The 13,374-nt window shown below is 46.1% G+C and overlaps 1 protein-coding gene across 7 annotated transcripts in view; it reads left to right on the top strand.

The window, feature by feature from the left end:
• The window catches only part of SEPTIN11 (septin 11), a 202,435-nt gene that overhangs the window by 166,229 nt on the left and 22,832 nt on the right, over positions 1-13,374 (top strand). The window lies entirely within an intron of this gene.

The raw sequence follows: 13,374 nt of genomic DNA, 5'->3' as shown, positions 1-13,374 counted from the left end.
AGAGATCTCTGCTGTCCACATTGCCGGGAAAGCCAATGTTGCGGCGGACTACCTCAGCAGAGAAAGTCTCTAGATCCAGGAGAATGGAAACTGTCAACCACAGTATTCCAATTGATAGTAAACCATTGGGGAACACCAACCATGGACCTCCTGGCAAACTGGTCCTGTTACCGTCTGAAAAGAGGCCCCAGACAACTGGTCCGAAAAGAAAGACTTTTATTACATGCAAGACACAGCTGAGAACAATGGCTCAGAAATCTGCGTGCCCCTCCCCTTCAGGAGCTGGCTTTTATACATTCCACATTTCTTATCTTTTACACATGCGTTCTACGCATTGCTGAGCAAGCATATCCCGGCTGAGGGGCTACTGACCCCCTCCTTAGACAACCTGGAACCTTCGTGAAACTTCTGCAGGAGAGGCTGTCGGGACTTGCAGTTCTGGAAAGGAATTTGCGAGTCTGCAGCAATACAGCCCTTCACATAATACATCCATTGTTCTAATCTAGGTTACAGCAGTGAAAGCTTATCAGAGAATAAGAACAGCGAAGCCAAAAATGAAAATGTGCAATGTGCTGACAGAGTTTCTCAATGTCCTAATTACAGCTGTATTGCAGACTGTAAGTAAACCCGTCATGAAGCAGGGAATTCTGGTACATGAAGTCCTGTTTGGCAGGAGTTTCAGGTTGTCCTCTGTCAGGTTGAAGCCTTCAGCCCCCTACATTCCCCCCTTTGCTACTTATCATTCTCTATGAAAGGTATCACACCATCACAACGCAGCTGTGGAGCTGAAAGAAACAGAAACAAGAAAAATTAGTAATTTGAGTTCTCAGAGGGCCCTAATTTCCCAAACAGTCCGATGGTTTCTTCACGGGTTTGAGACGGATGGGCCCTATTGGCTCCACCCCCCTTTGCAGCCCGACTTGTCATGTATGGGAAGATGGCCCAGGATAATGGGTTAAACAGGTTCTATAGGCTCAGAGGAATACATGTACAGTGACAGGAGCTGCGTGGCTTTTTTTTCATTCAGCAATGTCCTCCATCATCCGACGAAGGCGATTGAACAAGAAAGGAATAATGCAGGGTCCTAAAAGACAAAACAGAATTAAACTGGCATCCACCAATCATGGAAAACCAACCACCGAATTCGTTGGCCCAGACCCAAGCACTATTCCACTGCTGGACAGGGACGTGTGCCATCTTGACCATGCGATCAGTGATGTCTTGGATAACCTTGCTTTGGTCATCTACCTGTAAACAACAATTGGAGAGGTTAAATGTTCCACAAACCCTCCTTCCTGGGGCCAGAAGGTAATCTAAAACCAGTCTATTCTGGTACACTGCAGTCATAATCTTGGTATTTTGTTTTGCCCAGAGTTTAAGAGCAAAAGCAGTGTCGTTGGTGATGAGCTCCAGGACTACCTGAAGCCTGATGATTCGATGCAATTAATGCTGCTTGGAAGGGTTCCCGAGCTGCCCTTTTTTGCTGCTTCATCTGCTCTCTGATTTCCTTGACAATAGGGTTTGATTTCCTGGTGTGTGCTTTGCAATGCATTACAGCCACCTTGCGAGGTAGCCAAACTGCGTCTAGCAATTCACGTACTTCTGATGCATTGTTCACTTGTTTTCCCTCTGCAGTCAAGAAACCTCGTTCTTTGTATAATGCTCCATGCACTTGAATTGTAAGGAAGGCATATTTAGAGTCTGTATAGATATTTACAGTTTTTCCTTCTGCCAACTGCAGAGCTCGAGTAAGGGCAATTAGTTCAACATTTTGTGCAGACGTTCCTGGGGGAAGAGGTTGAGCCTCAATGATTTCATCTTCGGATACTACAGCATATCCAGCAGAACGTATCCCATGAATGATTTGGCTGCTCCCATCAGTGAATAAAGTCCAAGCTCCTTGCCAGGGTTGATCCCTCAGGTCTGGCCTACTGGAATGTATTGTAGTCATGACTTCTTCACAGTCATGGGCAACTGGTTCAGGTGCCGGCATAAGAGTAGCCGGGTTCAAGTTTTTGCTGTCTAATATTTGAATTTCAGGTGTTTCACACAGTAAGGCTTGATACTTGACGAGACGTGAATTAGTCATCCATTTTGGTCCATGAGTCTCGAGCAGTCCCCGTACAGTATGGGGAGTTGTTATCTGTAAAGTCTGACCAAATGTTAATGTAACAGCTTCAGGTATCAATAAGCATGCGGCAGCAATGCTTTGAAGGCAACCAGGCCATCCTTTAACAACATTGTCCATTCCTTTTGACAAATATGCAACAGGTCGTTCCCATGATCCTAAAGTTTGAGTCAATACCCCAATGGCCATGCCTTTCTTCTCATTTATGAACAGATGAAATGGTTTTGTTATATCAGGTAACCCTAGAGCAGGGGTGAGATCAAGGCTTCTTTCAGTTGATATAAATTTGTTAGTTCTTGTTTTTCCCATTGAAAGGGCTGAGATTCTGCTTCTTTGCCTTGTAATTTATCATATAATGGTTGAGCAATGTCCTAATTACAGCTAATTACAGCTGTATTGCAGACTGTAAGTAAACCCGTCATGAAGCAGGGAATTCTGGTACATGAAGTCCTGTTTGGCAGGAGTTTCAGGTTGTCCTCTGTCAGGTTGAAGCCTTCAGCCCCCTACATTCCAATGCCCAAGTACCCAGTTTCTTCAGCCGCAGGCGGGAACCCCAGTCCCAGGGAATCGATACCCTGGTACAGACCTGGCCACAGGAGACTGTTATAAGCCTTCCCACCGTGGCCCCTATTGGGCGTGATCATCCACAAGTTAGATCACCACAGGTGACTAGTCCTTCTAGTGGCCCCGGACTGGCCAAGAAGACCGTGGTACGCAGACATGCGAAGACTGCTGGCGGGGAACCCCCTGCCGCTACCTCCACACAGAGACCTGCTCCAACAGGGAACGATCCTCCACGAGGATCCAGCTCGATTCTCTCTTATGGTCTGGCCATTGAGAGGACTCTCCTGAGGAGGAGCGGATACTCGGGGGCAGTAATTGACATCCTACTCCGAGCATGCAAGTTCTCCACGTCCCTAACATACATAAGGATTTGGAGAGTATTCGAAGCCTGGTGCGAGGACCACGACACATCACGCTCTGTCAAAATTCCTGCGATTTTGGAATTCCTACAGAACGGCCTACAGAAGGGATTGTTCCTCAACTCCATCAAGGTACAGGTGGCCGCATTGTCATGCTATGGAGCCAAGAGTGAGAGCGGCAGCATAGCCTCTCACCTGGATGTCTCCCGCTTCCTGAAAGGAGTCAAGCACATCCGACCACCCCTAAAGTGGCCGGTGCCTCTTTGGAACCTCAACCTTGTCCTAGATTTCCTAGCAAGAACCTCCTTCAGATCTGTCCGTGGCCTGTCTCTCCAACTATTAACATTGAAGACTGCCTTCCTGCTGGCAGTCTGTTCAGCTCGTCATATATCCGAGCTACAAGCACTGTCCTGCTGGGAGCTGTTCCTCAGATTCACCCCGGGAACCATCCAGTTATGCACAGTTCAGTCGTTCCTCCCCAGAGTGGTGTCTCACTTCCATCTCAACCAAACCATCTCGCTACCATTGCCAGATGAGCATAAGAATTCGGAAGAGGCTCGAAGTCTACGCCATCTCAACGTCGGCAGGCTCCTAGTCTGATAGCTGGAAAGGTCGGAATCCGTACGAAAGACGGACCATCTATTCGTCCTTCACGGCGGGAAGAAGCAAGGGGAAGCGGCCTCGCGAGCAACCATAGCCCACTGGATCAAAGACGTCATCAAGGTGGCCTACGTAGAAGCAGGCAAACCACCACCTTTACAGGTCAAGGCCCATTCTACTAGAGCCCAGGCAGTGTCCTGGGCTGAAACCAAGATGCTGTCACCCACCAAGATCTGCAGGGCGGCGACTTGGTCCTCCATCCACACCTTCTCCAGGTTTTACCACCTGGATGTTCAGGTTCGGGAGGACGCAGCATTTGCAAGGGCAGTACTAAGTGGGTCACAGGCAGCCTCCCACCCAGTTCGGGAGTAGCTTTTATATATCCCATTGGTCCTGAGTCCATCTGCTACATGCTAGGAAATGGAGAAATTAATTACCTGAATTTAGTTTTCCTTAGTGTAGACAGATGGACTCAGCATCCCACCCACGGCTGCCGGTACTCATGGAAGTCTCGGGGGAACACCCCCGGGAGCGAGTGATTCATGGGTAAGCCATGCTTTCCTTCATCTAAGACACCCATCCTACCAGGTGTCGACATTTCTCGGTTGAGGGCACTGGCGGTCTCCAGCTATAGCCAATTCAACCAGTTCAAATTAAGTTAACCAAGTTATAAAGTTATTCAAATTATTCAGTCATACATATATCCACAATGCTTTTCGAGGAGAATACTGAAGAGCTGCACTTCCTGCAGGGGTATATGTACTAGGGCTGATGTCAGATTGAAATCTGATCCGTCTCCAACTGCTATCAGGAGTACACTATACCCATTGGTCCTGAGTCCATCTGTCTACACTAAGGAAAACGAAATTATCAGGTAAGTAATTTCTCCATTGCCGCCTCAGATCCTGAGGTTCCCCCCAACTGGTGAAATCTGTTGACAGCAGCAATTTTGAGACCCTTCCAAGCTGCATTCTGCCTGTGGATGTCAGAAATTTTGTTTTTCAAAGCAGGCGGGAGTGGGAGGGAAGGTCTGCGGTTTGTTCCTGGACACAGCGCAGCATGGGGGTTGAAATGGAGTCCTGTGATATGCACCAGGTGTCTTGTCTGGCTCGCATTAACTTTTTTTTATTATTAAGACTATAACAAGCACTGTTCCTGTTCTTAACAAAACCAGAAGCCTCAGATATCGGCATGGGATGAAATGGAATGCACTCTTTCACCTTAACCTTACTTTCATGGCTATTTGTATGTCTGCTATTTTAGCAGCACCACCTAAAAATAGGGTGGGTGCAGTTTGTGCTGGCAGTAAATTAAGCAAATCTTAACTAATTAGGCGAATAGTTTTCAGTAACTTTTTTTCCATAATTTCTATAAATGGTTAGTAGCTGCTTTTTTCTTGTTTGCTAATTTTATTCATTCTAAGTGACTATTGGGAAACACTTTCTTTTCTGCTTATGTGGGTAGTATGCCTGGCACATGGAAGATGTTTTTGTAAGATGTTTCTGAAGCCATCTTTATCCCTTTTATCATAGGATGAGCTTGGGCTCCGGCTGGGGTTGCCAGCTGTCCGGATTTTCTCCGAACAGTACGGATATTAGGGGGCATGGCCAGAAGCCAGAAAGAGGACTTAAATATTTAACCCTCCAAGTCCAGCTGTAGTCCCCTCCGGCCAATCCTCTGCCACCTCTTGGCCAGTCATCTAAGATGTCTGCTGTGTACTGCTCCTCCTTCACTGAGCACAGGAGCAGCAGTGGTCAGGTCCCTCCTAGCCAAAGAGCAGAGCAGGAGTACAAGAGCAGTGGTGGACAGGCTGTCTTGGCTAAAGAGGGGAGCGGCATTAGTCGCACAAACAGAAGAGGAGACTCCTGACGCTGTGCAGGCCCAAAGAGAAGGCGGCTGCTGCCTGCATGTTCCGGGGAGGAGAGAGCGAGTGTATGTGTGAGTTGGGAGGAGGGGTATGTGTGTGTGTGACAGAGGCAAAAGTTAGTGCCTCCTCCCAGAGGCAAAGGATGGCGGCATTATGGAAGGGTAAAATAGTGGAAATAGGGTTGAGGAGGCCATGAAAGAGGGGTACTTGGATGCTGGGTAGGGGGTAGAAGACAGAAGAGAGGGGCTGAAGGCAGAAGAAGACATGAAAAGCACAGGAGAGTGCTGATGAGAGGATTAGAGGCAAAGAAAAGCAGTTGAGGACTTGGAGAGATGGTGAGCATAAAGGATGGAAATAGGGGACTAGGGAGTAAGAATAGGAGACTGAGGAAGGAGTGAGAAAACAGGAAGCTAGACTGGAAAGGTCGTAGGGAATGGGAGATAGAAAGCTGGTAGGTAGGAGAAAGTTGAAAAGAGAAATTGAGTTGAGTGGTGAAATATAGCTATGAGTATCCAGAGGCAGAAAAAACGAGAAGATGAACGTGAAAGATCAACCTCAGAGAAAAATGTGGAGCAGGAAGTGAAGACAGGAGGAGAGAAAAGAAATGAAAAGAAACCCCGGATAAGGCTGCAGGAGAAGCAGAAGAGACAGTGGAATCAACCCAATTAGAAAAATAAGATGCTCAGACTACAAACCTAAAAGAACGCATTTTATTTTTAGTTTGATTGGAATATGTCTGTTTTGGAGCTATCTTTTTTTTTTTTTTTGCTGTTCAGCAGAGGAGGAAATGCATTTCTGTTTCCAGTTTTTCAGTGTTGCTCTGCACATGGAGTTGGCTTCTTCAGATTTCCATTTCAGTTTGTATCTGCACATTTCTGGTTACTTAGGAAGAAGGCAGACAAACCCTCACCAAATAGATGAGGTATCCTTCTAACATTAGTTTGCGTAGGAATTGATAGCAGTCTTTCTTCCGTTTTCCTAGTAGCATAAGAAGCGCCACCCTAGGTCAGACCAAGGCCTAACGAGCCCAGCGTTCAATGGCCATCCAGGTCATAAGTACCCATCTCATCCCCATAAGAACATAAGAAAATGCCATACTGGGTCAGACCAAGGGTCCATCAAGCCCAGCATCCTGTTTCCAACAGTGGCCCCAATAGCTGATCTATTTCTTGTATCTTATTCCCAGGGGATTTTGGCATTCTAGGGCCTGCTGTAATATTTGCAGTGCCACCTTTTCGTAGGTAGGGTTATTGCTGTCTGATTTCTGAGTGTTAGTGCTGTTTGGGAATGGCAGGTTTGCTACATAGGTGCTGAGTGTGCTTTTTGTAGGTTTTGTGTTTCACAGAATGTCTGGTACAGGAGGGAGTTTGTGTCACTGTTACTGAGATGATGCCAAATTTTAAATGTTCTTAAATTTTAGAAACTTTTAATACACATGCATAATATGTTCAAAGCAGATCGCATAATGCAAAAATGACAATTACATAATCACAAAGACAAGACACAACCAATAGTGACATTAAAAAGAACTACCTGCAAGAAATTAGCTAAGAGGGATATAATGCTATATAGCCGGGCCTTTAAACTGGAACAGCATGCCACCTGATCTCCGTCAAGAAACATGCCCCAAACAAATTCAAACCAAAACTCAAAACATGGCTTTTCATACAAGCTTTTACATAGGGTAGTCGCAATCAAATGTCAGCACTTCTTTCCTCCTTTGATATCATAACCGCACCCTCTTGTATCACTCACATCTGCTCCCTCCACATAGATATGCCCCCCTTCTCTCAATTCTTCCCTTCCAGTGCATGACATGTCATGTCTCTGCGTTTCTAATAGGTTCCTCCCTTTGAGTATCACCCCTTTTACAGAGATGTATTTCTGAAAGCTATTATGCATATTAGTTTAATCTTACCCTCACCTTAATACGCAGATAACAGGTGTTCAGGTTCTGTTAAATTTTGTCTGTCTATTATGCTTTCTTTATGTGCAATAATTAATGCCCCTAGAGATATTAGTCCATTAATTCAATCTCATTAAATAGAGACCCATGAGAATTATTACTCTTGTTAATATAAATTGCCTTTAACTTGGTTAAGTTTTCTTGTATGAAGTTACTCTCTACCATGTTATTCCCTTGCATTTATATGGATTTGTCATTACACTCTTAAGTTTGAATGTTTTCTGTAAAACACTGCTGCTAATACCTATATTTATACAGCGCTGTTTTGAAATTTTGTGGAATGTGAACCGATGCAATGTTACTAAATGAACGTCGGTATATAAAACCCATAAATAAATAAACACATGAGGTTATAAGACCAATACACTGCCTGCCCTTAACCCCAAACTAAACAGCTTCTGAACCAAATACCTGGGTAAACAATAAATCAGGAGTATTGATATTGAATAGAGAACTGGATATTAAGTGTAAACTTTATAGCTCACACCATGACAAACCAAAACTTTGCATAAAGAGGAGAGGTAAATATTGACAAGAGCTGCTGATAGGGAGGATCCCTGAGGTACCGCAGTGGTCACTTCATTCCAATCAGACAGAGCATTCCTTATGATTTGTGATTGGTCAGATAAGATGTAAACCAACACTGTCCCGGCAATGCTGAAAGCTTCAAAAGAGATATTAATATTCCATGATCTAATGTATCAACAGCTGCCAATATATTAAGGGCCATTACATAGTTTAGTCCTGGGGAAATTCTGCGCCACTGCGGAGCACAGAATTCCCTCCCCCCCCCCCTACGCAGAATTGCCAAATTCTGCACAGAAAATAGCAAAGGAGACCCTGGCATGTCGCGAACAGAGTGCGCGAAGACGAAGGCCCGCATGTGCCGTGGGACGCGCTCCGCTCGCAGCGAAGATAAAGGCCCCAGTGAGAGGGGAGGGGATGTGGGGGAGGGTAAGAGAGCATAGGAGGTGAGAGAGCGGGGGGGGGGGATGCTAGAGTATGGGTTTCAGAGAGAGGGAGTCTATATGAGGGGAGGGGATGTGGGGGCGGGGAGCAGGAGGGTGTGAGTATGGGAGGTAAGAGGGGGGATGCTTGTGTGGGTTTGAGAGAGGGAGCTTATATGAGGGGAGGGGATGTGGGGGAGGGGAGCAGGAGGGTGTGAGCATGGGAGGTAAGAGGGGGATGCTTGTGTGTGTTTCAGAGAGAGGGAGCCTATATGAGGGTAGTGGGTGAGGGTGAGAGAGAGTAGGAGGGAGTGAAAGAGCATGGGAGGTAAGAGCATGGGGGGATGCTTGAGTGTGTGTTTCAGAGGGAGCCTATATGAGTGTGAAGGAGTGTGTATGTGTGTGACTGGGAGCTCGTGTGTATGAAAAAGGGATCATGTGTATGTGAGGGTGCTAGCCTGTGTGAAGGGATTGTATATGTGTGAGACAGAGCCTGTGTGAAGGGTTGAGTGAGAGAGAGACATAGGTAGCCTGTGTGAGGATGTATGTGTGAAAGAGAAAGGGAGCTTGTGTGGGTGTGTATGCAAAAGAGAGGGCCCTGTATGAGGGGATGTGTGTGTGTGTGTGTGTGTGTGTGTGAGGGAGCCTGTATGAGGGTGTATGTGTATATTGGTCAAAATAACACAATTTACATGACAGTCTTTAAGTAATTACATTTTAAATTAATACAGAAAAAAGTTATTACTTAGAGATGCAGATTTTAAAATATTTTGAGCAGAATTTCCCTAGAAATTCACTGTAAGAGGGTCCCTTCCACTCGTTCTCCCTACTCCCCTGGCCACTTTACCCTCTCAGGCCCCAACTCCTCCACCTGCCAGTATCTCTCCCCTCCATCTCTAGGCTCTCAACCCTTTCCACTCTATCGCCAGTCCCAGAGTTTGACCTCATTCTCAGTACTGCCCCTCACACAGGCTCCCTCTCCCTCTAATACACATAGACACCCTCATACAGGCTCCCTCTCTCTCGCACATACACATCCCCTCATACAGGGTCTCTCTCTCTTGCATACACACCCACACAAGCTCCCTTTCTCTCTCACACATAAATCCTCACATAGGCTATGTCTCTCTCTCATGCACCCCTTCACACAGGCTGTCTCACACATACACAATCCCTTCACGCAGGCTAGCACCCTCACATACACTCGATCCCTTTTTCATACACACGAGCTCCCAAACTCTCACACACATACACATTCCTTCACAATCTCCTCAAATAGTCTCCCACTCTCAAGCATCCCCCTCCCCCTGCTCTCACCTCCCATGCTCTCTCTCACACCCGCTCTCCTCTCTCACACACACACACATTCACTCTCACCAGGGCCTTCATCTTCACTGTGATCGGCACGCCGGGACCATCATAGTCGCAAGCAGAGCACGTCACATGGCACACGAGGGCATTCATCTTCATGCACTCCATTCGCGGCATGCCGGGGTCTCCTCTGCTGTTTTCTGCACAGAATTTGGCAGTTCTGCGTAGGGGGGGGAATTCTGCGCTCCGCAGTAGTACAGAATTCCCCCAGGACTAGTATATGCATGGTTCTGTGTGTATTATTTATTTAAACACTAGCCGTTAAGCCCGTAACAACGGGCTACATATAAAAAAAAATTTTCGGTCTATTTCCATCCTACTTCCTCCCCCCACCTCCCTCTCACCTCTCCTCCCTCCACCTCGCTCTCTCCTCCCTCCCTCTCACCTCCCCCCTCTATTCCCATTCCCCCTCCCCCTCCCCCTCTATTCTCCCTCTCCTCCCTCCCCCCTCTATTCTCCCTCTCCTCCCTCCCCCTCACTCTCTCCTCCCTCCCCTTTCAGCTGATCCACAACTGTCCCTCCCTTGCGCGCGCACCGCCGCTACTGCTCCTCCCTCCCTCCCTCGCGCGCGCGCCGCCACCGCTCCCACTCCTCCCGGCCGCCGCTCCTGCTTCTGCCGCCGCCGCCGCTCTTGCTCCTAAGGAGCAGGCGCCATTTTTTTTTGAGGGGGGGGCACGCTCTGCTCTGGCCGACGTGCTCGCATGCGCAGTAGAGCTGCTCTCTACTGCGCATTTGCGGCACGTCGGTCCGGGCTCCCTTATAGGTATGATTTTATATCAAAAATTCATAGTGGCTTCCAAATCTCGTTACATTCCTAATCCAATAAAAACAAGTATAAAATGACATAAAACCTGAGACCCTATTGTCTACCCAGTTACTGGCAGTGGTATGTTGTGTATGAAATGGTTGCATGCATCAGTGCCTTCCTATTTTAATGCAATCCTCAACTTAAACATGGCCAACAATTCCTTTACAATATGCCAGAAACATACGGGTGTTTCTGGCATATTGTATGCCAGAAACATACGGTTGTACGGGAGTGTGTGGCTTTTTTTTTTTTATTTTAACTCTGCAGAGAAAGCTCATTGTGTTGGAGAATACCAGCACCGCTGAAACATGGGTTGTCTGCGCAGGTATGCACTCACATTGTTGAGAGCACTTTGTAATCTAGATGTCAAACTGAAACGTGGGTAATAGAGTGTTGCAAAAAACATTTTGCTTCCAAGCTCCTGATTGAAAACCAGGGCCAGCCCTTTCCCTTGTGAAGCATTTGAAGAATTTCCATTGCTTCCTGTGCAGCTGAGGCCACCTCTGCTGATCCAAGGGGGGGAGGAAAGGAAACGAGAGAGAGAGGAATACCAGTCATCCATCTGCTTATGTACAATTTATGAACTTTAAGGGCACAGGTTTTAAAATGAACCCCGCCACCCCTCCCCGAACATTATCTTTTATCTTAAAAGCTGGAAGCAGACTGCTGCCAGAACGTCTGGGTTTTTGGTGGGGGGAGTAAGGCGTCTTGTGCCCTGCTATCTGTCCTGCTCTTACTCTTCTTGATGGGAACACAGAGTGTCCTGTAAATCTCAAAACAGACTGGGAACTGGACCTCAAAAATGCTCACTATAGCCAAACGTAACTCTAACACTGTTACAAAGGAGACGCTGGCTTTTTATTTGGAATAGCACCTTAACAGTTGGAATATCCTAATGTAGATGGTAGGCTGGAGGGCATGAGAGAGAGAGAATGCTCTAGAAATGACAGGAGAGCTTGAGGTGTCTGATGAATTTACAGGAATTGTTTGTTTTATTTTGAAGGCCTGATTTTGAAAGCCAGGTTTTCTGCATGTAAATAGCCCGAGCTTGGTGTGCGTAAATGTGCATGTGTAACTCCTGCTTTGTGCGTTCTCTGACACTAACTAGAGAGAGGTGTGCCGGGGCTGGAGCTTGCACCTGTACTTTTGGATTTTAAAAAGTGCGCGCGTATGTTCACCCGCACAAGTTACGCCCTCGATCAAGTAGGTGCAACTTTCTCTGGGGGAGTTTGTGCGCAATTGATAGCACTTTTGAAGCATGAACTTTCAAAGCATAAGTTTGCTTTGAAAATCTGGAGTTGCAATCAGCATGTAAAAAAATGTTAGGTGCTAGACTTAGTCCCGCATCACACGGATTTAAATTTATCCTCCCTAAGGATTTCTACAAAATTTGGGGAAGTAATTTACCTTCTTCCAAGAACATAGTAAGGTTTCATCATATACAGTTTCTCTTCCCCAGCATTTGCTTGCTATGCCTGACTTGCTACAGCTGGTTTCATAAATAATAGTAATCTCAGCCTCAGTGCATAGGTGAAAAAAAAAAAATTCCCAAGTCAGATCTTCTGCTCCCTAGGTTGACCAAGGCTGGGCACAGCCCTAGTGACCAGATTTAAGGGCTGCTTGTTGCGGGGACGCAAACCGCATGAGATCCAAACATTAGCAGTGTGGGAGTGCATGCTCAGTTTTGCTGATTTGAAGTCAGACATGTTTTGTGTTTTGGTTTTTTTTTTGTTCATGGGAGCAACAGTCTTTAAGCTATTTCCCATCCTCCCCACATTCCTTCTCCAAAACGGAGGATGGATTCCAGTTTGTTAGGTTGATGGAGACTTGTGCCTGAACTGACTGTTCTGTTAACCCACTGCTCTAAGCAGCTATGTCCTCTGGTTTGCTAATTTGCCGCTGGAATCCTGGGAAGCCTGATTGGGCAGCTCTTGGTTTCAGTAATAGCCTCTCCATGTAAGCTGTCACTTTCAGGGCAGTATGTATATTTTCTTTTCAGGTCTTCTGTGGTGTCACCTGCGAGCAGCATTCCTCCTGCTACTGCTGAGTTACATAATACATTCATTTGGGAATTTAAAATAAATCATCCACACACTGATAACTTGTTTTAACCACTCCAATCTCTGGCTTATCCTATGACAGCTAGTTTAAAAATGTGATCAATTACTTTATTGATAATTTGGCCATTTCTTTATGCATTCTGTTGAGTCTGAGAGATACTGCAAAAGAAACAGGTTTTCTCTTTCCGGATATTATTAGCCAAAGTGCATGCATCTTTTTGCCCATTCGCTCTTTGGCTGGATGCTATAAAGTATCCCTTGTGGAGGTACTTGTGCATCCTGTTTTCATACACAAAGTTTGGAATAAGCAGTCAAGAGCTAACATCAACCAATTTACATTGATTCAGTTAAAAAAGAGTAAGATCTGGTGCTGGCCTTATGCTTGCTTGTAAAATGCTTGGTTACTAAAGCTTCGTGCATTTATAAAATGGGTGAAGGTCCTTAATATGTTTTGATGTGGTAAGGACTTTGGACTTCAGATAAATGTTGAGGCAATGATGTTTTTTAGGAAATCTGCCCAGTTGAAAGTTTAGAAATTCTGGGAATAGATGGTTATAAAGTGAAGGGGAAAATGTGTGCCGAAGGAAAATGCTAGCTGGAGAGCTAAGAATGGATTGCTGTGGTGGAAGGTCCTCTGTTGGTCAAAATGGTTATTACGGCGAATCTGCTAGTCTGAAAAAGTGAAAGGAAATTTCCATCCACAG

Source organism: Rhinatrema bivittatum, chromosome 1 (genome assembly GCF_901001135.1).
Source record: "Rhinatrema bivittatum chromosome 1, aRhiBiv1.1, whole genome shotgun sequence".
NCBI classification, from domain to species: domain Eukaryota; kingdom Metazoa; phylum Chordata; class Amphibia; order Gymnophiona; family Rhinatrematidae; genus Rhinatrema; species Rhinatrema bivittatum.
This window is presented reverse-complemented; position numbering and strand designations above follow the sequence as displayed.